This window comes from Schistocerca cancellata, chromosome 9, assembly GCF_023864275.1.
Source record: "Schistocerca cancellata isolate TAMUIC-IGC-003103 chromosome 9, iqSchCanc2.1, whole genome shotgun sequence".
NCBI lineage: Eukaryota > Metazoa > Arthropoda > Insecta > Orthoptera > Acrididae > Schistocerca > Schistocerca cancellata.
This window is the reverse complement of record NC_064634.1, coordinates 18,364,946-18,392,927: the sequence shown is the minus strand read 5'-3', so window position 1 is coordinate 18,392,927 and position 27,982 is coordinate 18,364,946. Positions and strand designations below refer to the sequence as shown.

The 27,982-nt window shown below is 43.4% G+C and overlaps 1 protein-coding gene across 1 annotated transcript in view; it reads right to left on the bottom strand.

The window, feature by feature from the left end:
- The window catches only part of LOC126100620 (UDP-glycosyltransferase UGT5-like), a 159,567-nt gene that overhangs the window by 101,499 nt on the left and 30,086 nt on the right, over positions 1 to 27,982 (bottom strand). The window lies entirely within an intron of this gene.

Sequence of the window (27,982 nt, the reverse complement as noted above, 5' to 3'; positions counted from 1 at the left end):
CATGTGACACTGTTTGGGCAAGGGGTGGGCATAAAATGATAACTCGATCCTTCTATCGCCCACCAGACTCCATCTCCTGACGTAGACAAAAGCTTCAGAGGCAACCTCAGTTCACTTGTACGTAAGTTCCTCAGTCACTCTGTAATCATCAGTGGAGAATTTAACAATCCAACAATTGGGAAAATGACAACTTTGTTAGTGATGGATGCGATAAGAGATCCTGTGAAACTGATCGTTACGGGCCGTGTTCATGATGGAAGCATATTGGATCTCGTGGCAACAAATAGACCTGACCTCTGAGGATGTCCACATTGAAACTAGTATCAGTGACTAAGATGCGGTTGTGCCAACAATGATACATATGTTCAGTAAACTAGATAAAAAATCTAGTAATGCTTATCTCAACGAGGAACTTCAAACTTTTTGCACAGGTCAGGAGCATATGGAGAAACTGTGGCTCAAGTTTTAAAAGAACAGTTGATGACCCACTGGATAGATATGTACTCAGTAGAACAGTTCGCAACAGGAGGGTACCTCCATGGTATAAAAAAAACACTGTAATGCAACTTCCAAAGATATATATATATATATATATATATATATATGGGACACGACAATAAAACATGGCGCACTGTTAATGCCTGACCACAAGGGCACTGCGGGGCTGGGTCACCGGAGAGCAGGTAGCGGTGGCTAAACCGGCAATGCCCAATCCGCAACCTGGTCAGAAGGACCTCCTCGCGCCGAGATGGTCGGGAGGATGTTGTCCAAGCAGTTTGTAGCGGTTTTACTGCCCGGAGCTTGTTTCCTTGGAGGGATGACCAAGCATCCCACCACAACGACACAAGCCTCTTACAGACATCCCCACGAACGTCGGATGACGTGACACAATGGGAGGCTGGCCGAGGCAGGAGGACTGCAGCCTTGGCTGCAGCATCCGCAGCCTCATTCCCAGGCACTCCCACATGTCCGGGAACCCACAGAAAGCTGACAGAACCACCGTTATCAGCCAAAGAATGGAGGGACTGCTGTATCCGTTGTATCAAGGGATGGACCGGATAGGGAGCTCCAAGGCTCTGAAGAGCACTGAGTGAGTCAGAGCAGAGTACATATGATGAATGGTGGTGGCGGCGGGCATACTGAACGGCCTGATGGAGAGCAAAAAGCTCGGCCGTAAAGCTGGAACATTGGTCGAGGAGCCTGTATTTAAATGTGGCGGCCCCGACGACAAAGGCACAGCCGACACCATCGTCAGTTTTGGAGCCATCGGTGTAAATAAAGGTGTGACCGGCAAGTCGAGCACGAAGTTCGGCAAACCGTGAGCAATACATTGCAGCCGGAGTACCATCCTTCGGGAGTGAGCTGAGGTCGAGATAAATATGAACCGGAGCCTGGAGCCAAGGTGGTGTCAGGCTCTCACCCTCTCTGAAGGTGGTAGGGAGGGCAAAATCCAATTGTCGAAGCAGGCGACGGAAGCGGACTCCGGGGGGCAGCAGGGCAGACACATACAACCCGTACTGACGGTCGAGAGAATCGGCGAAGAAGGACTTGTAAGAGGGATGGTCGGGCATAGACGACAGCCAGCAGGCATACCGACACAGCAGTACGTCGCGCCGGTAGGTCAACGGTAACTCGGCAGCTTCAGCATAAAGACTCTCGACAGGACTAGTGTAGAAGGCTCCGGTCGCAAGACGTAACCCCCGATGGTGGATGGAGTTGAGCCGGCGTAAGAGGGACGGCCGAGCGGACGAGTAGACGAAGCTCACATAATCCAGCTTCGATCGGACTATGGACCGATACAAGCGAAGCAGGACAGTGCGATCCGCTCCCCAAGATGAACCGCTAAGAACTCTGAGGACGTTAAGGGAACGTGTACAACGGGCCACCAAATAAGAGACGTGTGGAGACCAACACAGTTTCCTGTCCAACGTGAGCCCTAGAAACTTAGTTGTGTCCACGAATGGGAGAACAACGGGACCGAGATGTAAGGATGGCGGAAGGAACGCTTTATATCGCCAAAAGTTGATACAAACCGTCTTTTCTTCAGAGAACCGGAAGCCATTTGCCACGCTCCATGAGTAGAGGCTGTCTAGACAACGCTGAAGGCAGCGCTCCAGGAGGCATGTTCTCTGGGCACTGCAGTAGATCGCGAAGTCATCGACAAAGAGAGAGCCTGAGACATTAGGTGGAATGCAATCCATAATGGGATTGATTGCGATGGCAAAAAGGGCTACGCTCAAGACGGAGCCCTGAGGCACTCCGTTCTCCTGGAGGAAGACGTCGGACAATACGGAGCCCACACGTACCCTAAACTTTCGATCCGTTAAAAAGGAATCAATAAAAAGGGGCAGGCGACCGCGTAGGCCCCACCTGTGCATAGTGCGGAGGATACCTCCTCTCCAACAGGTGTCATAAGCCTTCTCCAAGTCGAAGAACACGGCTACCGTTTGGCGCCTTCGCAAAAAGGCGTTCATGATGAATGTCGACAAGGTCACGAGGTGGTCAACAGCGGAGCGGCGGCGACGAAAGCCGCATTGGACATTAGTAAGTAGCCGTCGAGATTCAAGAATCCAGACTAACCGAGCATTAACCATGCGCTCCATCACCTTACAGACACAGCTTGTAAGAGAAATGGGGTGGTAACTAGAAGGAAGGTGTCTATCCTTCCCGGGTTTGGGTATAGGAACAACAACGGCGTCACACCAACGCATGGGGACTTTACCTTCGGCCCAGACGCGATTGTAGGTACGGAGAAGGAAGCTTTTGCCCGCCGGAGAAAGGTGTGCCAGCATCTGAACGTGAATGGCATCCGGCCCCGGAGCAGAGGACCGGGACAGTGCAAGCGCACGTTCGAGTTCCCGCATAGTAAAGGGGGCATTATAGGTTTCCAGATTCAGCGAGTGGAAGGAAGGTCGCCGAGCCTCTTCTGCCTCTTTCCTGGGAAGGAAGGCAGGATGGTAATGGGCGGAGCTTGAAACCTCCTCGAAAAAGCGGCCAAAGGCGTTGGCGACAGCCACCGGATCAACAAGGACCGCATTACCTGAGGTCAGGCCAGGTACCGAGGAGTGGGCCTTAATACCCGACAGCCGGCGCAGGCTACCCCAAACGACGGAAGATGGAGTAAAACTGTTAAAGGAGCCGGTGAAAGAGGCCCAACAAGCTTTTTTGCTGTCTTTGATGACTCTACGGCATTGCACTCGGAGTCGTTTGTATTCAATACAATTCGCCAACGTACGATGGCGGCGAAAGGTGCGTAAAGCACGTCGTCGAGCACGGATAGCGTCCCTACAAGCCTCGTTCCACCAGGGGACGGAAACGCGACGTGAAGAAGTAGTACGAGGAATGGAACGTTCGGCAGCATGGATGATAACAGCCGTGAGGTATTCGACCTGACTGTCACAACTGGGAAAATCGTGGTCCGGAAAGGTCGCCAGGGATGAGTAAAGTCCCCAGTCAGCTTTCAGTATGTTCCAGCTCGAAGGACGTGGGGATGGGGTGTGTTGCAGGAGACGAACGACACAGGGGAAGTTGTCGCTCGAATAAGTGTCAGAAAGAACATACCACTCGAACCGACGGGCAAGAGTGGTAGAACATATCGAGAGGTCCAAGTGGGAGTAGGTATGAGTGGAGTCCGAGAGGAAAGTCAGGGTGCCAGTATTCAGGCAGACAAGATTGAGATGGTTGAAGACGTCTGCCAAGAGTGAGCCTCTTGGACAGGATGCAGGAGAGCCCCAAAGGGGATGATGGGCATTGAAGTCGCCCAACAATAAAAACGGCGGGGGAAGCTGAACGATCAGGTGCATCATGTCAGCCCGACTAACGGCAGACGACGGTGGAGTGTAGATGGTACAAACTGAAAAAGTAAAAGCAGAAAGAGTAATGCGGACAGCTATTGCTTGGAGTGGGGTGGTCAATGGGATGGGATGGTAATAGACGTCGTCCCGAATGAGCAACATGACCCCACCATGAGCTGGGACACCGTCCACAGGGGTAAGGTCATACCGCTCCGAGGTATAGTGGGTAAAGGCAATACGGTCAGTCGGGCGCAACTTGGTTTCCTGGAGTCCAAGGACGAGCGGACAGTGCAGGCGGAGGAGCAGTTGTAATTCCTCCCGATGAGATCGAATACCTCTTATGTTCCAATGAAACAACGCCATCGCTAGTCAAAAAGTTGGGGGAACGAGACGGGGGAAGAGCTGGTCACCTCGACGGCCGCGGAGGGCCAGGTTGCGAGGGAACAATGCTACAACCGACGGGAGGCAGATCCGGTTCCATCGACTGGTCGCCAGCTGCGGCCGCTGTCCCTGGTTGTGTAGGAGGGGCATCATTTGCCGACGAAAGGCCAGCTGAGCGCCTGGCAGCAGAGCGTCCCGGCGAAACTGAGGACGGCCGGAAGCGGCGACTCACGGATGGAGCGTCAGTCGAAACGCGCCGGGGTGGAGAGGGGGATAGAGACTACTTCTTGGAGACCTTCTTGGAAGGCCGAGGAGGCACAGGGATGGTGGGCTGGACCCGAAGAAGGTCCTCACGCGCGGGGTCCGTTTTGGAACGCCGGACCTCGGAAGCCGGGGTCCGGAACGTTTCCCCGATGGACGCCTGAGAAGAGGATCGCTTCTCAGGTGTTGTGTGGGGAGAAGGAGGAGGAAGGATGGCCCCTGGGGCAGAGGGGGTGGGGCCACGGGGGAGGAGGATTTGGAAGGGAGGGATTTGGGAGGCGGAGGCAGAGCCCCCTGATGGGCGGAGGAGGCGGAGGGGGGACAGGAGAGGGGTGAGGATACCACGGAAGGAGTGGACACAACTGAGGCAAATGAAGTGGTCAATGGCACGGGATGGAGGCGGTCGTACTTCTTCCTGGCCTCATAATAAGACAGCCGATCCAAAGTTATGATTTCTTGTATCTTCTTCTCCTTCTGATATGCGGGGCAGTCTGAGGATCTAGGCGAGTGGACGCCAGGACAATTAACGCACCGAGGTGGTGGGGTGCATGTATGTTCCTCACGAAGAGGACGGCCACAATCGCCACAGAGGGGCTCAGCCTCACACCGTGACGACATGTGCCCAAAGCGCAAACACCTAAAACAGCGCATAGGAGGCGAAACATAGGGTCGCACGTCACACCGGTAGCACATTACCTTTACCTTCTCCGGGAGAAGGTCCCCCTCGAAGGCGAGGATAAAGGCCCCAGTGTCGATGCGACGGTCTTTGGGGCCGCGCTGGACTCGCCGGACGAAATGCACGCCTCGGCGCTCCAGGTTGGCCCTGAGCTCCTCATCAGATTGTAGCAGGAGGTCACGATGAAAAATAACCCCCTGCATCCTATTGAGTGCCAGATGTGGGACAATGGAGACTGGGATGTCCCCTAGGCGGTCGCACGCCTGGAGCGCCGCCGACTGTGTGGCGGACGTGGTCTTAAGTACGGACCCTGAACGCATCTCGCTGAGAGCCTCGATTTCCCCGAAGATGTCCTCAATGTGCTGAACAAAGAACATGGGCTTGGAGGTGGCGAATGTCCCCCCATCGGTTTGAGAACAGACCAAATAGCGGGGGAAGTACTTCGCTCCAAGCCGGCGGGCCTGTCCCTCCTCCCATGGAGTGGCCAAGGGGAAGGGGCAGGAGAACCAGAACCAGAAACTGTACTTTTTCTTTTGAAAGACTCGGCCGCAGAGCGACCCGATACGTGGTGACGTTTCATCTGCGAAACGTCCGCCCCGATACCACCCACTCCGACCAGGGGCTCTCCCCACGGGCGCCACCCAGCCGCAGCAAGGGCCACCTGGCAGGATGACCATTGCCGGGAGTCCTGATGCCCCAAGGAGACGGGCATCTACTCCTTGGCCGACGTGGGGAGGGTGCAGCTCAGGTATCGGCAGTACGATCCCTGTGTTGTCAGGGGGCTACAACCTAGAGGGTACATGACGACCCCACCACAACGGGCTGGCTACCATGCTGGATTTCTGGTGCCATGGAAAGTCCATCATGATCGCTGGTGCAGATGGAGACACACTATGGGCGTAACTGGGACAACCCAAAAGGCGTTTAGGCCCAATTTGAGTAATAGTGGGTATGGTTACAACGCCGGTGCAATGCTGAGTGCCAAGGTCTGAGTGCACTTAGGACCAGTGGTACACCACGTAAGGTGTCCTTCCCCAAAAGGCTCGTACTTCTGTAGAAATTTAGAAAAATGGAGGTCAAACCCCAAGGGGGACCATCACATGGAAGGCCGAAACAGTTGAAACTCCTTTTAGTCGCCTCGTACGACAGGCAGGAATACCTCGGGCCTATTCTTACCCCAGACCCGCAGGGGGGAAACTTCAGTTCGCCTGCGCAGCACAAAACAGTCAGTCATAAGGAAACAATAACTCGCGAAGCATATTTGTCAATATCTGTAATAACATTCATTCAATCAGAATTAGACAATGTAGTAACATGTCTCCACGTATTTTTTGAGGAATACAGATACAACACACTGTTTACTTGCAAAGAATTCGTAGCGTCAATCATAAAATATATAGCGTCAATTATAAAACTCGCAACCACTCAGCGAACTGTCAACTGTGCCTCCGGTCTAGTGCAGCAGGGTATACAATACGTCGGCTTTGAACAATGACGTCATTCCTTAGTCATAGATAGTAATGTATTTACTTCGAGGCATAGATAATAAAGCAGTTCTGTGTTCTAATATGCACTATCATTAAAATAATTGAATGTTAATCTAAAAGCAATCGCTTGATATTCGGTACATCATTAAACGTGTGATTTAATTAACTTAATTGTTTTTTATTCGGCCGGTACTTAACATTTTTCGTAATGATATTTTAGCTACACGCTTGTTGGATCGAGTGCTATATTCGTGCTTTAAACTAGCACAGGCGTCTAAAGTAGAGATGGGTCGAACTCGTTCATTCCCGTGAACTGCTTCATTCATTTCACTCTTTGCCGTGAAGCGTTCAAATGAAGTAGTTCATTCATGAAGTACGGAAGCCTGGCGAAGTTGCCCAGTTCGCCCCTCAGCCGCGGCTATACTCGCTTCGCCTCGCTCGTACAATAAAGCTTCGTAATACTTCATAATTTTACCAACAGATGGCCGAACTATGCAGTAATGTGCACGCAACGTTTTACGCTCTTACAACGTCTGAGCTAACTTAAATAGAGTATGGTCGAAGGGGACAAAGGAAAGATAAACAGAGAAGCCTGTCACGTATAAAGAAGGTATTACATTTAATCTTGCTCGACATTCTCATGAAGCGCCCAAAAAAGTCTTTATCTGCCAAGTGAAAGATTATTTGTTGTATTCATGGACTGAAAACTAGGGCTACCAACGAAATGCAGTCCAATTTTATGGTCCTTTTAAAATTTAATCCAAAATAGAATGTGTATGTTTACCACTGTCACAAAGTCTATATATCTACTTTAAGTAATAATTCAGAAGTTTTCCTGTAGATTTATTTTTGTTGAGAATAATAACCCTCCAGATTCAAAACGTAAACTGTCACCTATAGTCATTGGTACGATTTCAGTGTTATTAACATGTTGGCTGTGCGTGCTCACAGAGCCAGCCTCATCGTTTGTATCTGTAATATTCATTTGTCCGCAAGCGCTGCCATCGGTAGGCTACCGGTAGGCGCGAAGTATAACCGAACTGCACAAATAGTCACGGGTAATGATGTCAGCACTGCAGGAAGCAGCTGACGCTGCCTTCCCCTCGCCCCTCACCGCCAAAACCCCACGCAAATCTATCGTTTACCACAAACGCCGCGCGATTGGTCGACAGGCAGTAGAGGGGGAACTGAAGTGAAGGGAGAATAAGTGACGTAGCGCCGATGTAATGGGATGAGGGAGAGGGGAAGAGAGTGAGTGAACTAGAAAAATGTGTTGAGTGTGTTATCTGCGAAGAGTTTGAAGTACCAGTTCATTGAAATTGAGTGGTTAGTTCACACTTCACTGGAGTGAAGCGTTCATTTAAACGACTCATTCACGAGCTCCCCATCACTAGTCTAAAGCTTGCGAAATGAGGGATGCTCAACTACCGGAGTTACCGATAGATGGTTCTACCAGCTGATTACTGTATTGACCGCCATATTCGAATTTGGCAAGAAGTTTGTCTGTACGGTGTGTAAGGAATTAAGTATTATCGAAATGGTGATTTCTTGTTCCGCTTTCAATTGTACGAAGCGATGGAGTAAGGAAAGTGACTTATTTCACAGGTAATAGGACTACCGATACAATACGATAAAAATACAGACTTAGTGCGTTTGCTAATTCGATGGTTTTGAACAGGTTTCTTCTAAAGCACCCAGAGCTGCTAAAGAAGTGTATTACTTCCGTGAAGCGGAAAGGTTTTAATCCTACGTCTTGCAGTTCTCTTTGCAGAAACCATTTCCGACAAGATGATTACATAGTGAGCCCTGGAACGTGGAAGAAACGTTTCAAACCCGAAGCAGTGCCATCAGTTTTTGACTTTCCGACTCATTTGATGCCACCAAATAAACAGCCACAAAGACATGTTAGGATTTTGAGTGACAACGAATGCTTCTCCATTTGAGGTAGCTAATTAATTTCGTTGCTATGTGCGTGCTTTTTACTTTTGTGAATTTATTTCGTACGAACACAAATGGGCTACATAGGTCTAAGCAATGTTGTAATACAGGTCCATATTTTTGTTTTTAGCGTTCTGTCATAGAATCTGCTCGATTTGCCCGCTGCAGAACCTACTGATTGCGTGGAGAATGTTGTCAATGAGAATTCTTCCATGAAAAGCATGTCCCAATTATCCAATGCAGAAGCTGCGAATTGTGTCAAAAACGTTAGTATAAGGATGTTTTCACACGCCCGAAGTTTTCTTATATTTTTTCCATCAGGCCTTGAGTTATTTCAATCATATATAACGAAATTATTTCTTTGTTTCAGAGTACAGTTGGTTCTTCAGTAATTGATTGTGGTATACAGTTGAAAGTAGAAATGGAAGACAAGGCGACCGAAACTTGCAATTTTTTCTCAGACATTGTGCACGAATTAAAACGTAAACTGAAGTGTGCCTGTGAAAAAACTTCGAAGAAGAGAGAAGAAAGTATTTTTCATGGATGACATAAGTTCATTGAAGGAGAAGCATCTTCCTAAGAAGTTACATAATCTCAATTATCAGAAAGGAACACAAGTGGAATTAGTGTGCAATTTAGTGAACAACTCTCTCGTCAAAGGGTAATAGATACAGAACAAATGTGAAAATGTTTGTGATGACTGTACTTTTATTCACCAGCAAAAATTAATGCCTCTGCCCCATAAATCATTGATTTCCAAATGTGTGGTAAGTGTACACTGAACCTGGCTTCTTAAAAGATTTTTTAAGTACATTGATTTGAACCCAATTGTAAGGGACCAGTTCAGCGATTCATGTCTAATTGTAGACAGTATGGCAATTAGGAAGCAAGTAGTTTGGGACCGAGGAACTAAGCAATACACAGGTAATTTTTTATTTATTTTTTTGACTTTGATGGGGAAGTTTCTCAGCCAAAAGAAGTAATAGAGGCATCTGAGGCTCGGACTTTCATGCTTGTCTCTATTAAAGGCAAATTTAAATACCCAATTGCATATTTCTTTATCAACGGTGTACAGGCAAATAATCAGGACACACTGATAAAATCTGCTTTGAGAGGCTGCATAGTTCTGGCATTAGGGTTTGGTGTGTTACATGTGATGGCTGCAAGGTAAATATAAGCACTTGGCTGTACTTTAAATTTTTCCAAGGGTGATTTTAAAAGCCACTTTCCTCATCCTGTGGAAAAATACAATGTTTATTGTATCTTTGATATGTGTCATATGATTAAGTTAGCCATAAATGCTGTAGCAGAAGTATCTATCGAGTCTCCAACTGGCATTATTAGATGGCATTTCATTGAGCAATTGAGGAAGGTACAACAAGAACAAGGTATGACATTTGCCAACAAACTATCAGGACAACATATAAGTTATGTAAATAGAAAAATGAATGTTTCATTAGCTGCACAGACTGAAATCTAGTGTGGCAGATAGTATAGAGTTTTTGAGGAGGGTTGGTGATCCAAATTTTAAAGGAAGTGAAGCAACAGTAGAATTTTTGTATTATATTTATAGGATTTTTGATATTCTGAACTCCAGAAATCCATTAGGTAAACGGTATAAGAGCCCCCTGAGACTTGACAAATCTTATTGGCTTGGTATTTTCAGACACTAAAAATTACATCAAAAGCTTAAAAATTATTGGTGTTCCGTTGCTGCTCCATGCAAGAAGTACTTTTGCTTTTGGGATAATTTTCGATATGCAGTCAGTCAGGCACATAGCTCTGTCAAGTATGCTTCATGTTGAATCTCCTCTGAAGTATTTGCTGACATATAAACTGTCACAAGATCACTTAGGGCTTTTTTCCTGCATTCAGTCCAGAGGTGGTTGGAACAACAATCCAAATGCATACCAGTTCAAATGTGCCATGAGAAAGTTGCTCTTGGGTAACAGAGTCACTGTAATGAATGAGAATTGCTCAAATTTTAATGTGTGTTGTTTGCCACCTGTTTATGATTTTCATGCAAGAAAGCATGTAGTAGAAAGTGATGAAAGTGCTGCAGAAAATGAAAGAGAAGTGGTGTGCACTTCTTGATGATAAGATTAAGTTCTCATTTTACAAGCAAAACACAGTCTATTATACAGCAGGGTATGTGTCATTGCTGTTACCAAGGCAGATCACATGCAAAGACTGCCTTCACATACTGAAGCCACCAATAGTTAAATCTGCATTAGAATGTGATGCTCTCTATGCTTTTCCCAATATGGCCAGTAAAAATGCATTTGTAAATTTTGTTAACCAGGGAGAACTGGTTAAAACAAGTGGCTGCGTATACTCTGTTGTAGAATACTCAGATAAACTGTTTCAGATGTTTGTGATTGCTGGGGATATGTGACGGAAATATATACAGGCCAAGATTTTGCATTGTTAAAAATCATTTTGGAGATTACCCATTTCCTGCCCTTGGTCATGATTACCATTATGAAATTGGGATTGAGGACGTACATCAGACTCAACTTGTTTGTAAGATTGCATCCCTGTACTCCTGCATACGCTTAAAAACATGGGAAAAAATGTCTGCTGAGAAAATTTTAAACAACAAATCAAGTATAAGGCAGAAGTTAAATAAACTCATATTGTTTAATCACGTATAGTGCTCAAATTGGAAAAGATTATGTAATGGAACATTCCATGCAGATGGGTGTGACATTTTGACAGCTTTTTTAAAACTACTTTGTCCATAGATTTGTTGTTGTGTAATGATGAACTTCAAAGAACGAATCACATTGAAGTAAAATTAACTCTTTACATCCTGTGTAGATATTGGAACAAAATTCTAATTGTTTATTATATAAGCTTATTTTAAGATGTTTGGTGTTACAAAATATGCACTTGCATTAAAAACAGGTGATTTGTGTGAAATTAATGGAAAAAAGTTCTGAGACTTATTTGACAGACAGCTTTCAGTGTGAGAAAATATGTCCCTCAATAACTATGTTAACTTGAATTTTTCACTTTAAGGAAACAGTTTAATCACAGGATGGGTGTGATCTAATGAAGTATGCAGTGGCCCTATGTTTCAAACATTAATGTTTGTTGATACTCTGCAACATAAGAGGAATAAAATTGTTACTCTGTCAATTTTTGTTTTAATACTTTCTAGAATGAACACAATGTTCCAATTGATTGTAAGCATTCTTTTTACTTTAGAACCATTCTAGAATAAGGGAGCCTGAGTCAGGCGAAACCTAATTCTCTGAATTTCGTCTTTATTTTGCTAGGAGGGCTTTCTATTATTTTTCCTGTGTTGGAGGGGGGGGGGAGAATGCAAATAATCATATAGAATTATCCTAGCACTACAAAGAACAGAATACAGTGATTGCAGTTGCACTTGGCAATTTAGGAAATTTCAGTACTTGTTACATGCCTAATTTTCCATCATTTACCTTAATTATACGGTTGCACTTTTTGCTGATTTGAACTGTGTACTAAATGTTAAAAATATTTTGTTGTTCATAGTAATAAAAGCATTTCATTTTGTTAGTTCATATGTCCCACATGGAACTGAAGTTATGACGACAAAGGAAGGAATTAACATTAAGGAATCTTACTTCACAGAAATTATGTAACAATGGTTACAGAGTGAAAGAAGTTGCACGAGTCACGTGTAGAACAAAGTTACCCATAGGGAACTAAAGTATTTTACGTTTGAGTTGTTGCAGGCCCAAAGTATTGTGCTCTTCATATTTCTATTTAAAAAAGTTTGTTACTCAAATTCACAGACAATTTGGAATCTGTACATACATGTGTGTGTAGCAAAGTACTTTTCATGTGCCATGTGGAACCTTTAATTTTCTGGTTTAAATATAATTTATTTCATGAATTACCTTTAATACCAACAATGTCTGAATGCATTATTTACCATTTAGAAGAAGCAATATTAGTATACAGAATAACAAACCTCGTGAAAAATGGGAGAGATTGTTCTGTACAGAACTTGGAATGGCTCTTTATCAATAGCAGGTAAAAAGAAGGTTTCTATTAAGTGTTCAAAGAAACCAGTCAGCACCTCTTAATTCACCACACAGGTGATACAGTAATAAAACAATTTACTTTTTCAGAATTTTTGGTGAGTATTAAAAGTGTGAAGACCTATTCAATTAGTATTTGCTTTACCAATAACCTGTAGTACAAGCACACATAGAAGCAGGTAATTATGGGATTAAAGAGTTATGTTAAAATTAAAGATAGTGACTGGTATTACTTGCTCACAGAACATTGTAGTTGCTGTACAGTTCATGCTGTAAGTGGTGTACCCAATGTGATTCCTGGAGGATAGAATATTCTGTTATCCTATGTAAGTGCACTGGTACCACACCTATTGAAAGTAAGTTTTGCTGTGGAATAGCTGTATCAGATGTCTGTACCAGAAAACAAATCTCCACTGTGACACCCTTATGTTCTTGGTATGCTATTAGCTATTTATTACAGGAATACTCTAAACATGGAGGAGGGAGGGAGAGAATGTTACTCTCTTTCCAAATACTATTCTATTTCTTCAAACCAATTCTGAATTCCCCAGGTTATTACATATTATTTACTGTACATTGTCCAGCAATACTTCTGTTGTTACAGGATAGTTTGTAATTTGGCATTACCTTTGTGCCACTGGTATTGGCTAGTGTACTTTTGCAGATAAACTCGGCTGGACTAGAATGTCGTGTCAGTATAGAACAAATTCAGAAAATATGGAACTTTTTACATTAAATTTGCAATATAATGACACCCTTGTCTCACACAGATTGTAGCAGCCATTGGGGTGCCTGTCTGGCCAGCTGCTGCAGCTTTCAGTGTGAGGTTTGGTTTTTGCTTGGGCCCTATACTGACAGCCAGTCATTCCAGTGACAGACACCATCTCAAAGACTGGAACCAAGGTTCACAGAAATAAAACTCCATGGTTATAATTCATAGTGTAATTAATTTTGCACACTGACATGTTTTGAATTCAATTTTAAAATAAAACCATGGTACCAGTCATTGTTTGGGTGTCAGACTGGAAAATTACAGTTTTAAGACACCCCAACCATAAAATTAACAGCTGTGATCGATGTTATTTTCAGCAAGTTTCTTCACTTCCTACATCATCATGGATCAGTCCAATATAATATTAGTACTAGACTTAACTTCTAAATTATACAAGACATGCATTTAAGAGGAGCCTTAACATTGGACTTTGTTATATTTTGACTAAAGTTCAGTCTTGATCGCTCATGTATGTTTTAATGATATAGGTAAACGGTTTCGTTTCTTTCTACAGAAGCATCATCAGACCTGTGGATAAATTTTAAGAAATACTAGATACCAATCTTTAAATAAAATGAAAGTGTCTAATGACGTCAAAATTTAAGAAGATAAGATAAAATTAATTATACCCATGGCTCCTTTAGGATAGTAGGCGGAGCTCTCCTCGCTGCTACGCAGGCAACTGATGGTTTGAGTGCTGAGCACGAGCTTAAATATGCAGAGGCTCCGCCTACTTCCTGTCACACTACTTCACAACTGCCAATCAGCGTTCATAATATGACGCCATCGTCAAAGTATAAAAGTAGAAAATACACTAATAACATAAAATTAATTCATTTAAATGTCTGATTAAAAGATAGTTAGTATGTCTACAGCTTATTTATATTTTGGATAAAAACAGTGAACTACGATGTGTAATAGTTGTGCCCTCTATGGGCAACCTTAGTACTATTACAGTGCCAGTTACATCAAAGATGTGAAAGTCTTTGGCGTTGTGGTATATATCGATTATACCGAGTCGCCCGCATCATAATTGCATCTTTGTTTGATGCATACTTTAACTGTAGTTTTTATAGCAATATTCTTTATAGTTGTAGGGTAGCAGCCAAGAGTACGTTCCACATTATGTATATCTGAATAACTAATGAGACTGCTGATTAAATTTTTTAATCATCGATCTAAAAGTTCTTATAATCAATGTCAATTTAATATTTTTTTTATGTTGTGCTGTATATTTTACATATATTGCTTTTGCCATGGGTATAACTAGTCTTATATTTTATAAAAAACAAAAGAGTAGATGCTTTTACTATAAAATTTCGTCAAAAAGGTCGTAATAATATTTTTCGCGAAAATCTAATTGTTCATTGAGCAGCACTGATGATTTGGTTTTCAAATGAGCATATATCTCGATTTATTCTAGGATATTCACAACTAAGCCTTTATTTGCATAATGCAGAACTTGTAAATTCTGTTCTACTGGCCCCTCAGCATGATTGTTGAATGCTATATGATGGCCAAGTACAGACTTTGTTCGTGAGGTACCCGACGTATGTTCTTTGTACCTTACTGCAAAAATTTCGACCTGTTTGGCCGATATATATTTTCTCACAGTCTCTACATTGGATCTTGTACACTCCTGATCTGGTAGATTTTCCATTGTCTTTACTTACTGTATGTCTTAATTTTTGTTGTAAAGTATTGTCAGTTGTAAATGCTATTGTTATTCCAGAATTTTTGAATAAATTAGTAATTCTATCTGATATGTTTCCCATATATGTCATCTTCATATATTTTGGATTACCTATTAGTGGAGTGCTTTGTGATTGTTGTACTTTATTAAAAATGATATCTACCTGTCGTGTGTCGAAGGAGTTGGTTTTTCCAATTTGTTTTAAGATGGTCATTTCTTTTTTGATTTCATTAGCTTCTAGCGGTAATTTTAGTATTCGGTGTATCATAGACTTAAAAAATGCTTTTTTATACTTGTCAGGATGACATGATGTGGCATTAATAATAACATCAGTGGTTGTAGGTTTCCTGTATATGGCAAATAAATGTTTCCCATTGTTATTAGTTATAGTGAGATCTAGGTAGTTGATAGATTTTCGATTTTCATGCTCAACTGTAAATTGTAACTTCGGATGCATAGAGTTTAATTTTATAGTAAGTTTCTCAATTTCATCTTTTGAGCCATTATAAAGCAATAATGTATCGTCTACATATCGCTTGTAATATATGATTTTATTTGCGATATCAGGGTTATTTTTAAGGAACTGCGTCTCAATGTGGTTCATGAAAATGACTGCAACTGTCCCAGCCAAAGAATTTCCCATTGCTAAGCCATCTTTCTGACAATAGATTTTTAGTATTAAAAGAGAAATAATTGTAATCTAAAGTGCATTCAAGCAGTTCTATAAATTCTATTATTTCGTCTTTAGTCATATTTTTGTATTGTATTAAGTTATCCCTAATTATATTAATTGTCTCATTAATGGGTATATTTGTGTATAAATTTTTAATATCTAATGAGGCGAAACTTGCACTAGTTGGAATGTCTATATTGTGGATTTGTTGCGCTAGTTCATAACTGGTTTTGATACTGAAATTGCTGTCATATGTATAGAATGCTTTCAAAGTTTTATTAAGTTTCATATTTAGTTTATATGAAGGACTGCTTTTGTAGTTGACAATAGGTCGTATAGATTTCTCTTTTTTATGCAGTTTAATCTGTGATCTTAATTTAGGTATTTGGGGATTCATATTTTTCATCACATTCTTTTCTTCAGGGGTCAAGAGGTGATTATTTTCATCGACTAATTTCTTGATCTTTAACTGGAACTTTGGAGTGGGGTCTTTAGTTACTTCAACAATCCCATTTTCATTAAAAAATGAGAGTGTTTTAAATATATAATCATCTTCTTTAATAATAACAAGGGTACTTCCTTTATCGGCCTTTACCACAATTGCTTTCTCTGCTAATAGTTTATTATTGATATTTTTAAGTGTTTTATCTTCAGTTTTTCTATGCAGTTTATTTTTCTCTTTTAAAATTAAATCCTTCGTTTTTAGGGCTATCTTACGTGCTTCGGGTTTATTTATTTTCGATATTTTGCTTGTTGCTATAACATCAGCAATTATGTGTTTAACATTCGTATTATTTAGTGGGGGAGTTAAGTTATATTTTAAGCCTTTGTCAAGTAGCGACATTTCGGACTTTGTGAACTGAATATCTGTAAGATTCATTGTCCTTGGATAAAATTGATGTATATTGTTGACCTTTTCTAAAACCTTATTTTGTTGTTTAGCTACGAGTAAATCAATTTTTCTCTGATGTCTTTGGGTATTTGCTTTATGTAAAAAATCTATTTTCTCATCAATGCTGCTTAGTAAAATAGAAAAAATCAAAGGTGAGAGTTCATTACTTAGCAATAAATGCAGACTATACATTTCGACATTTAAAAAATCTTTTATCTTAAAAGCTTCTCTAATTACAGATTTAATCCATAAAATACTACTCTTTTGTTGTACTTATGTTACATTACTAGATTTGGATTGGATATTGATTCTAGCATATTTTGGTATATGTTCCATGAGGCAAGTTTTATTAAATTTAATTTTCATACCAAGTTTCATAATTTTGGTTCTAATATTTCTAAACCTTTTGTAATTTCCAATTGCCTGACTAGACAAATTTTGCACTATTTTGGTAAACATTTTTGGAAAGCAGTGATCAATTAATTGTTATATTTTGACTAAAGTTCAGTCTTGATCACTCATGTATGTTTTAATGATATATGATTTGACGAAATTTTATAGTAAAAGCATCTACTCTTTTGTTTTTTATAAAATATAAGACTAGTTATACCCATGGCAAAAGCAATGTATGTAAAATATACAGCACAACATAAAAAAAAATATTAAATTGACATTGATTATAAGAACTTTTAGATCGATGATTAAAAAATTTAATCAGCAGTCTCATTAGTTATTCAGATGTACATAATGTGGAACGTACTCTTGGCTGCTACCCTACAACTATAAAGAATATTGCTACAAAAACTGCAGTTAAAGTAAGACGATTATGCAGCATCCAACAAAGATGCAATTATGATGCAGGCGACTCGGTATAATCGATATATACCACAACGCCAAAGACTTTCACATCTTTGATGTAACCGGCACTGTAATAGTACTAAGGTTGCCCATAGAGGGCACAACTATTACACATCGTAGTTCACTGTTTTTATCCAAAATATAAATAAGCTGTAGACATACTAACTATCTTTTAATCAGACATTTAAATGAATTAATTTTATGTTATTAGTGTATTTCCTACTTTTATACTTTGACGATGGCGTCATATTATGAACGCTGATTGGCAGTTGTGAAGTAGTGTGACAGGAAGTAGGCGGAGCCTCTGCATATTTAAGCTCGTGCTCAGCACTCAAACCATCACGCCCATCCCGCCTGGATCTCCGCCCCCCCTTCCTTTTATAAATCCCTCCAAATCCTTGAACGCCATGCTCTCCGCCTTGCCTATCGCATCCGTCTCCTTTCCCCCACGCGGATCCTGTATGACCTTATCCCCTTCCCCCACCTCCTCCTCTTCCTCGAAAGGATACGAATCCTATACACCTCCCGTAAACTCGATCCTCCTCACCCGCTCGTCTCCCCGATCCTCTCCCACCCCCGCCCGCTGCCGCGCCTGTATTCCCATGTCCCACCCGGTCTCCATCTCTCCACCCTCCATACCCTCTCCCAAGGTGGCTTCCGCCAGCTCCCTCTCCCTGATGATGTCCTCGCCCCCTCCATCTACCCCTCCTATCAACTTTGACCCTGCCCCGCCCCCCACTCCCCGTGTCCTTTCCTTTCGGCACCCTCCCTCCCTTCTCTTCTCTTCCCTTCTTTTTCCATCTCCCTGTCCCCTCCCTTCCTCCTCTTCCCCCGGGCTTCCTCTCCCCCTTCCTCCCTCCCCCCTATCTCCCCTGCCCGTGGCATCTCTGCTCTCCCCTCTCGCTCTCCCACTCCCCTTCCTCCTCCTCCTCTCTTGGCAGGTCCCCGGACTCGCACATGTCTAGTGAACTTTCGCGCGCCGGAGATCGTCGCCTTTTGTGTCTCGTGTGTGTGACGTCGTATAGTGTTTTTGGTGTCCGCCGTCCCACTCCTAAGTTCACTTGTGTCGTCGAACTCATCAGTGATTTGTGCGCCGTGCCCACGTCTTTTCAGTGTTGTTATCGTCACATGTGAACGACACCGTGTTTTTTATGTCTATGTGACCTCTCTCTTTTGCCCGTCACTTTGTTCATTGTTCTTCACCTTGTTTTTATACTCTTGTAAATCGCTATGGCTGAAGAGCGGCGTTTGTGTGCCGCTGCCAGCCAACCTGAGTTGTACAGGTTTTAAAATAACAATAAAGTAAAAAAAAAAAAAAAAAAAAAAACACACAAACCATCTACGGTGGTGGCATCGGTTCCTCTCCACCCTTCAAGCGACCTCATCCCCATCCCACAGTACACCCATCCCGAATCCAACTCCACTCCCGATGTTATTCTCTCCTCCCCCAACCTCCTTGGTCGCATAACGGTGGATGTCCTGGAGCCTATTGGTAGTGACCATCTCCCTGTCCTCCTCACCATTTGAGACGGACGTCACCCCCAACCCAACCCTCGTAATGACCCTCCCCCTAAGTACGGCCATGACTATTCCTGTGCCGACTGGAATGCCTACCGGGATACCCTCTCCACCCAGGTCGATAGCCACCCTTTCACCTACCACCACCCCGATGATGTCACCTATGCTGCCTCCTTTCTCCAGCAGACCTTGTCTGAGGCCGTGGAGGCCCACGTCCCTACTGTCGCCATCCACCCCCACCGTCCTACCTTACCCCCCCCCCCAGGCCGTCCTCCTCCCTGAATCCCGCCGTCTCTACCGTACCTTCCTCCACACGCGTGACCCGAACACACTACGACGCCACCGGCAACTCCGACACATTCATAATTTGCTCGCGGCTAAGAAACACCTGGACTGGCGACAGATATGCACCCGTTTAAATGCTACCCTACCAATCAACTCGTCCAAGTTCTGGTCAGCCTTCTGTCGCCTTACCGGAACTAAACCCTCCCCCTACTATCCTCTTCTCCACGATGATCACCCCTTCCCTGACACCCTTAGTAAGGCCAACCACTTTGCCTCCTACCTCTCCGATGTTTTTTCCGTCCCTGATGATCCCCAGTTCGATTACTCCCTCTTCCCGGATATCCGCGATCGAACTGACACCTCTGTCCCTCCCCTCGCTCCTGGTTTCCAGTACTTGGACAACATTACACACACGGAACTCAATGCCCCTATCACTACACAGGATCTCATTGATACACTCCGCACAAAACGCAACACCGCTCCTGGTCACGATCGTGCCACCTACCGTCACCTTCATGAAGCTCCTGTCTCTTTCCTCTCCACCCTGGCCAGGCTCTACAATGTAGTCCTGTCCACCGGTTACTACCCCGACCTGTGGAAAACCTCCCGTATCCTCATGTTCCTTAAACCTGGCAAACCGCCGTGCGCCGTCTCCTCCTACCGTCCCATCAGCCTTACCTCAGTCTTCAGCAATGTCCTGGAATCTATCCTCACCCGACGCATCCACCAGCATCTCCGCCAGCACTGCCTCCTTCCCGTTACCCAGTGTGGCTTTCGGCCGTCCTTCTCTTCTGACGACCTTCTCCTTCACCTCACTCATCTCCATTCCAAACAGCTTAATTCCCGTCGCTCCGCGATTTTCCTCTCCCTGGACCTCGAACGTGCCTATGACCGCGTATGGCATTCCGGCCTCCTCTTCAAGTTCCAAACCTTCGCCCTTCCCATTAACTACGTCCGTCTGATGGGCTCCTTTCTCTCCCGCCGTCCTTCCTATGTCACTGTCCATAACACAGATTCCTACACCTTTTTCCCCTCTGCCGGTGTGCCCCAAGGCTCCGTCCTCTCCCCCCTTCTGTACCTTTTGTACACGGCGGACATGCCGCAACCGTCACCACCCCTCCACCTTCTCCAGTTTGCCGATGACACCACCTTCCTTGCCCTTGCCCCCACCCTGCAGCGCTCCCAACACATTCTCCAATCCCATCTTGACCGGTTCACCGCTTGGTGCAACCAGTGGTTGCTCAAGGTCAATCCCTCCAAAACCCAGGCGATCATTGTAGTCAAAACCACCCCTTCCTTCCGCCTCCTTGATTTCTATCTCACCATCTATGGCCGTCCTATCGCCCTCACTCCAACCCTTAAGTACCTTGGCGTCACCCTCGACTGTCGCCTCTCCTGGACTCCCCATCTCCGGACAATCCAAGCCAAGGCACGCTCCCGCCTCAGTCTACTCAAGCTCCTCTCCGGCCGTACGTGGGGTCTGGACCCCTTCACCATCCTCCACACCTATAAATCCCTCATCCGCCCTATCCTTTGTTATGCCCATCCGGCTTGGATCTCCGCCCCCCCCTACCATTTACAAATCCCTCCAAATCCTTGAACGCCATGCTCTCCGCCTTGCCTATTGCATCCGTCTCCCCTCCCCCACGCGGATCCTCTACGATCTCATCCCCTTCAACCACCTTCTCCTGTTCCTTGAAAGGATACGGATCCTGTACACCTCCCGTAAACTCGACCCTCCTCACCCGCTCGTCTCCCCGATCCTCACCCACCCCCGCCCGCTGCCGCACCTGTATTCCCATGTCCCACCCGGTCTCCATCTCTCAACCCTCCTTACCCTCTCCCAAGATGGCTTCCACCAGCTCCCCCTCCCTGATGATGTCCTCCTCCCCTGCATCTACCCCTCCTATCAACTTTGATCCTCCCCCCACCTCCTGTGTCCTTTCCTTTAGGCACCCTCCCTCCCCCCTTTCCCTTCACTTCTCTTTCCTTTCCCCCCTCCCTCCTACCCTCTCCCCTGGGCTTCCCCCCCTTCCTCCCACCCTCTCTCCTTTGCCCATGGCATCTCTGCTCTCCCCTCTCCCATTTCCCCTTCCTCCTCCTCCACCTCCTCTCTTGGCAGGTCGCCGGACTCGTACACGCTCAGTGAACATTTGCGCCCCAGAGATCATCGCCATCAGTGTTTAGTGTGTGTGCATCGTTTTGTGTTTCGTGCAGTTACAACTCAACTGTTCACATGTGCCGTCGCCGTTCTCCGTGTTTTGTCCGCCGTGTCTCCAAGTGTTAGTGTTTTTTTTTCGTCCAACGTGAACGGCTTCTTGTTTCTTGTTTTTTTGTATCTCCATTTTTTGCCCGCCGTTTTTTGTATTGTATATATCACCTCTCTATCATGTTTATTGTTCCACTTAAGGCAGAAGAGCAGCGTACTATGCTGCTGACAGCCCGCCTGTATAGGTGTTTAAAATTACAATGTTGTTGTTGTGGTCTTCAGTCCTGAGACTGGTTTGAGGCAGCTCTCCATGCTACTCTATCCTGTGCAAGCTTCTTCATCTCCCAGTACCTACTGCAACCTACATCCTTCTGAATCTGCTTAGTGTATTGATCTCTTGGTCTCCCTCTACGATTTTTACCCTCCACGCTGCCCTCCAATGCTAAATTTGTGATCCCTCGATGCCTCAGAACATGTCCTACCAACCGATCCCTTCTTAAAATTACAATTTTTTTTCCTTTATTGTAAAATTACAATAAAGGAAAAAAAAAATCTCAAACCATCAGTTGACTGCGTAGCAGCGAGGAGAGCTCCGCCTACCATCCTAAGGGAGCCATGGGTATAATTAATTTTATCTTATCTTGTTAAATTTAGACATCATTAGACACTTTCATTTTATTTAAAGATTGGTATCTAGTATTTCTTAAAATTTATCCACAGGTCTGATGATGGTTCTGTAGAAAGAACTGAAACCGGTTACCTATATCATTAAAACGTACATGAGTGATCAAGACTGAACTTTAGTCAAAATATAACAATTAATTGATCACTGCTTTCCAAAAATGTTTACCAAAAAAGTTGGCCTTTGTGTTTGTCTCATTTAAATCTATTTCTTGTCTCGTATCAAAGACTGAAGCACTGTCAAAAACTGGTGCTTCTACCTTATTACTCAGTTAAAATACACCATGCACGTACAGCCGTTAATAAAATCATAGCATTTAAGTTTCTGATCAAAGATAGAGCCAAATTCGTAAGTGCATGTTGCATTTCCAGTGTCAGCATATATGCAGATCGGTAATGCATCACTTCAGATAAAGAAAAATAATAAATTTTTCCGTTTATACGTAAGTAATACTTTAACAGTTCAGTTGTAATTTCTGTTGTCAGTAAAGATACCCCTAAGCAACCGCAAACGATGTCAACTTTTTTTTTTTTTCAAGAGACGTCTTCACTGTTTTCCACACTTGATTTTCCAAATTATACCTGTAGTTAAAAGCTTTGGCAAGTAAGGTAATTTGTTGACCTCCATTGAATCTTAAATAGTGTTTTAAAACGGGGAAATAAGTAAAGCACTCATAAAATTAATATTAAACGATTTATAGGTCAGCTTGTTAAACTTCCAAAACACACTCGAGTTTAGGAATTTCATAGCAGAACTGTCACTGTTTTTTCTCGCTAGATTAGAGACACTTCATTATGTTGATGTGTAGATATCTAGAACATCCAATACAAAAGACTTATGAGGGCGCAGAACAAAAAACATTTTCATCCGTGTTTTGACACTTGGTTTTTTGCCAAATTCAGATATGGCGCACACCAGTGATCTCTGGTGGACACTCAATGATATGATCTTTGGCCGGTACGCGCTAGAGCCATCTATCGGTGTGTTTGTATGAGCAGTTGCCAGCGGGCTCGTGCGCATGCGCAGAGCTGAATTCGCGTATGAGCAGTGCCTTCCTCCCGCTTCTGGCTACTTGGAGTGTGGCTGTTTGGTGTATGAGCAGTAGAAGCAAGCAGCCAGAAGCTACCCGGAGAAATTTTCCTGGCGCGCCCAAGCTGCCAGATCCGCGCATTCACAGAGCAAGCTGAATTATAGTGGGGGGGGGGGGGGGGGTCCTTCCCCACGTGACCCATGGTGGTGTCTTCGTTTACAGCTCCCACGTCAAATGAAAACAAAATAGATTTCTGTGGCTGGGAGCCATCAAGTGAATTAATATACATTCTGATAACCATGAAAGACCAAAATAAGTTAGTAGTTTCAATTTTCTGTTTTTATATTATTTCCACATTATTAGCAATCAACCATTAATGTCTTAATGAAGCTATTTCTGTCCGTTTTATAGAGAAATTTGCTTCAGTTAATTTTTTTTCCGCTGAGGCAGTTAGTTAGTTTAGTTGAAACGAAGTGTTTCTTTCCGCACTGTTGGCTTCTTTCAGCCTCGTTCAGTTTAAAGTGCAAATTTTCATCTTCTGGGACGAATGACGTTATTCCATAATAAAGAACCAAACATGAGAATACAGTACTGGACCTCCAAGAAAATTAGTATCACGAGAACCATATGAAACGCTGAATATCAGGTACTTCAGAGTCCATCTGGACATAGAAATGTGCAACTAGAGCGGAATGAAGCATTTTAGTATGGTTTATGAAATGAACCATGGACCTTGCCGTTGGTGGGGAGGCTTGCGTGCCTCAGCGATACAGATAGCTGTACCGTAGGTACAACCACAACGGAGGGGTATCTGTTGAGAGGCCAGACAAACGTGTGGTTCCTGAAGAGGGGCAGCAGCCTTTTCAGTAGTTGCAAGGGCAACAGTCTGGATGATTGACTGATCTGGCCTTGTAACAATAACCAAAACGGCCTTGCTGTGCTGGTACTGCGAACGGCTGAAAGCAAGGGGAAACTACGGCCGTAATTTTTCCCGAGGGCATGATGATGGCGTCCTCTTGGGTAAAATATTCCGGAGGTAAAATAGTCCCCCATTCGGATCTCCGGGTGGGGACTACTCAAGAGGATGTCGTTATCAGGAGAAAGAAAACTGGCGTTCTACGGATCGGAGCGTGGAATGTCAGATCCCTTAATCGGGCAGGTAGGTTAGAAAATTTGAAAAGGGAAATGGATAGGTTAAAGTTAGATATAGTGGGAATTAGTGAAGTTCGGTGGCAGGAGGAACAAGACTTCTGGTCAGGTGACTACAGGGTTAGAAACACAAAGTCAAATAGGGGTAATGCAGGAGTAGGTTTAATAATGAGTAGGAAAATAGGAACACGGGTAAGCTACTACAAACAGCATAGTGAACGCATTATTGTGGCCAAGATAGATACGAAGCCCACACCTACTACAGTAGTACAAGTTTATATGCCAACTAGCTCTGCAGATGACGAAGAAATTGAAGAAATGTATGATGAAATAAAAGAAATTATTCAGATAGTGAAGGGAGACGAAAATTTGATAGTCATGGGTGACTGGAATTCGAGTGTAGGAAAAGGGAGAGAAGGAAACGTAGTAGGTGAATATGGATTGGGGCTAAGAAATGAAAGAGGAAGCCGCCTGGTAGAATTTTGCACAGAGCACAACTTAATCATAGCTAACACTTGGTTTAAGAATCATGATAGAAGGTTGTATACATGGAAGAACCCTGGAGATACTAAAAGGTATCAGATAGATTATATAATGGTAAGACAGAGATTTAGGAACCAGGTTTTAAATTGTAAGACATTTCCAGGGGCAGATGTGGACTCTGACCACAATCTATTGGTTATGACCTGTAGATTAAAACTGAAGAAACTGCAAAAAGGTGTGAATTTAAGGAGATGGGACCTGGATAAACTGAAAGAACCAGAGGTTGTACAGAGTTTCAGGGAGAGCATAAAGGAACAATTGACAGGAATGGGGGAAAGAAATACAGTAGAAGAAGAATGGGTAGCTTTGAGGTATGAAGTAGTGAAGGCAGCAGAGGATCAAGTAGGTAAAAAGACGAGGGCTAGTAGAAATCCTTGGGTAACAGAAGAAATACTGAATTTAATTGATGAAAGGAGAAAATATAAAAATGCAGTAAATGAAGCAGGCAAAAAGGAATACAAACGTCTCAAAAATGAGATCGACAGGAAGTGCAAAATGGCTAAACAGGGATGGCTAGAGGACAAATGTAAGGATGTAGAGGCTTATCTCACTAGGGGTAAGATAGATACTGCCTACAGGAAAATTAAAGAGACCTTTGGAGAAAAGAGAACCACTTGTATGAACATCAAGAGCTCAGATGGAAACCCAGTTCTAAGCAAAGAAGGGAAAGCCGAAAGGTGGAAGAAGTATATAGAGGGTCTATACAAGGGCGATGTACTTGAGGACAATATTATGGAAATGGAAGAGGATGTAGATGAAGATGATATGAGAGATACGATACTGCGTGAAGAGTTTGACAGAGCACTGAAAGACCTGAGTCGAAACAAGGCCCCCGGAGTAGACAACATTCCAGTAGAACTAATGACGGCCTTGGGAGTGCCAGTCCTGACAAAACTCTACCACCTGGTGAGCAAGACGTATGAAACAGGCGAAATACCCTCAGACTTCAAGAAGAATATAATAATTCCAATCCCAAAGAAGGCAGGTGTTGACAAGATGTGAGAATTACCGAACAATCAGTTTAATAAGCCACAGCTGCAAAATACTAACACGAATTCTTTACAGATGAATGGAAAAACTAGTAGAAGCCGACCTCGGGGAAGATCAGTTTGGATTCCGTAGAAATACTGGAACACGTGAGGCAATACTGACCTTACGACTTATCTTAGAAGAAAGATTAAGGAAAGGCAAACCTACGTTTCTAGCATTTGTAGACTTAGAGAAAGCTTTTGACAATGTTGACTGGAATACTCTCTTTCAAATTCTGAAGGTGGCAGGGGTAAAATACAGGGAGCGAAAGGCTATTTACAATTTGTACAGAAAGCAGATGGCAGTTATAAGAGTCGAGGGACATGAAAGGGAAGCAGTGGTTGGGAAGGGACTAAGACAGGGTTGTAGCCTCTCCCCGATGTTATTCAATCTGTATATTGAGCAAGCAGTAAAGGAAACAAAAGAAAAATTCGGAGTAGGTATTAAAATCCATGGAGAAGAAATAAAAACTTTGAGGTTCGCCGATGACATTGTAATTCTGTCAGAGACAGCGAAGGACTTGGAAGAGCAGTTGAACGGAATGGATGGTGTCTTGAAGGGAGGATATAAGATGAACATCAACAAAAGCAAAACGAGGATAATGGAATGTAGTCGAATTAAGTCGGGTGATGTTGAGGGTATTAGATTAGGAAATGAGACACTTAAAGTAGTAAAGGTGTTTTGCTATTTGGGGAGCAAAATAACTGATGATGATCGAAGTAGAGAGGATATAAAATGTAGACTGGCAATGGCAAGGAAAGCGTTTCTGAAGAAGAGAAATTTGTTAACATCGAGTATAGATTTAAGTGTTAGGAAGTCATTTCTGAAAGTATTTGTATGGAGTGTAGCCATGTATGGAAGTGAAACATGGACGGTAAATAGTTTGGACAAGAAGAGAATAGAAGCTTTCGAAATGTGGTGCTACAGAAGAATGCTGAAGATTAAATGGGTAGATCACATAACTAATGAGGAGGTACTGAATAGAATTGGGGAGAAGAGGAGTTTGTGGCACAACTTGACCAGAAGAAGGGATCGTTTGGTAGGACATGTTCTGAGGCATCAAGGGATCACCAATTTAGTATTGGAGAGCAGCGTGGAGGGTAAAAATCGTAGGGGGAGACCAAGAGATGAATACACTAAGCAGATTCAGAAGGATGTAGGTTGCAGTCGGTACTGGGAGATGAAGAAGCTTGCACAGGATAGAGTAGCATGGAGAGCTGCATCAAACCAGTCTCAGGACTGAAGACCAAACAACAACATGAAATTCCGATGCTGCTGGAGTAGTCTGATGTCCTGTTCCTTTTATGACACTGTAAGATCTCTTAATTCTATGTACGTACGAACATACGTAAACATTGACTTGAAGCTAAGTAGGCAAATTTGCTCAATAGTTTTGAACTAAATATTTTGACAGCTGTAGCAGAATTTTATAGATCTGCCTTCTGTGAAAGTGTTTTTCGATCACAAGGCACTTGTCTAGTACTACTTCTGGGCCTGAAGTTATTTCTTAATTTGTGTTTACGTCTTAAATTTATAGAATGCCATTCCGTGCTAAATTTTTAGACTCGCATCATACCATGTTTTATCGTTTTAACTCCCCACATGGCTTCATATTTATTGGTAGAATAGAATATAAACTGTCAGTTGTACAGTTTCTTTGCCTCACAGACCACCATGTTAATTTTTTCACATTTTGAAATAGTCATGAAATTTATTGTCCTTTATTCCGGTGTAAGCTACACAAGAAACTGTCTCTTTTTTTGTTGCAAGTAATTTGTATTCCATCCTAGTAGCTTTTTGCGGTGCTGTGTGGATGTAAACCAGTTGGAAATGCTACATAACAATATTGCAGAGTACGAATTTAAAAAAAATCTGTCAAAGTCACCCCTTAGCAAAATTTTATGGTACTTCGAGCTGTGGAGTCTAATTTTGAAATTATATTTTGGCAAGAACTGCTTCCTTATTTGCATCCTTTATCTGTGTGGGATATGATAAAACAATTGCTCTAAGTACAATTCAGTATGTCCTCTCAACAACATGCCGCATGGGCCGCAAGGTCACGCACATGGTCACGTGATGCC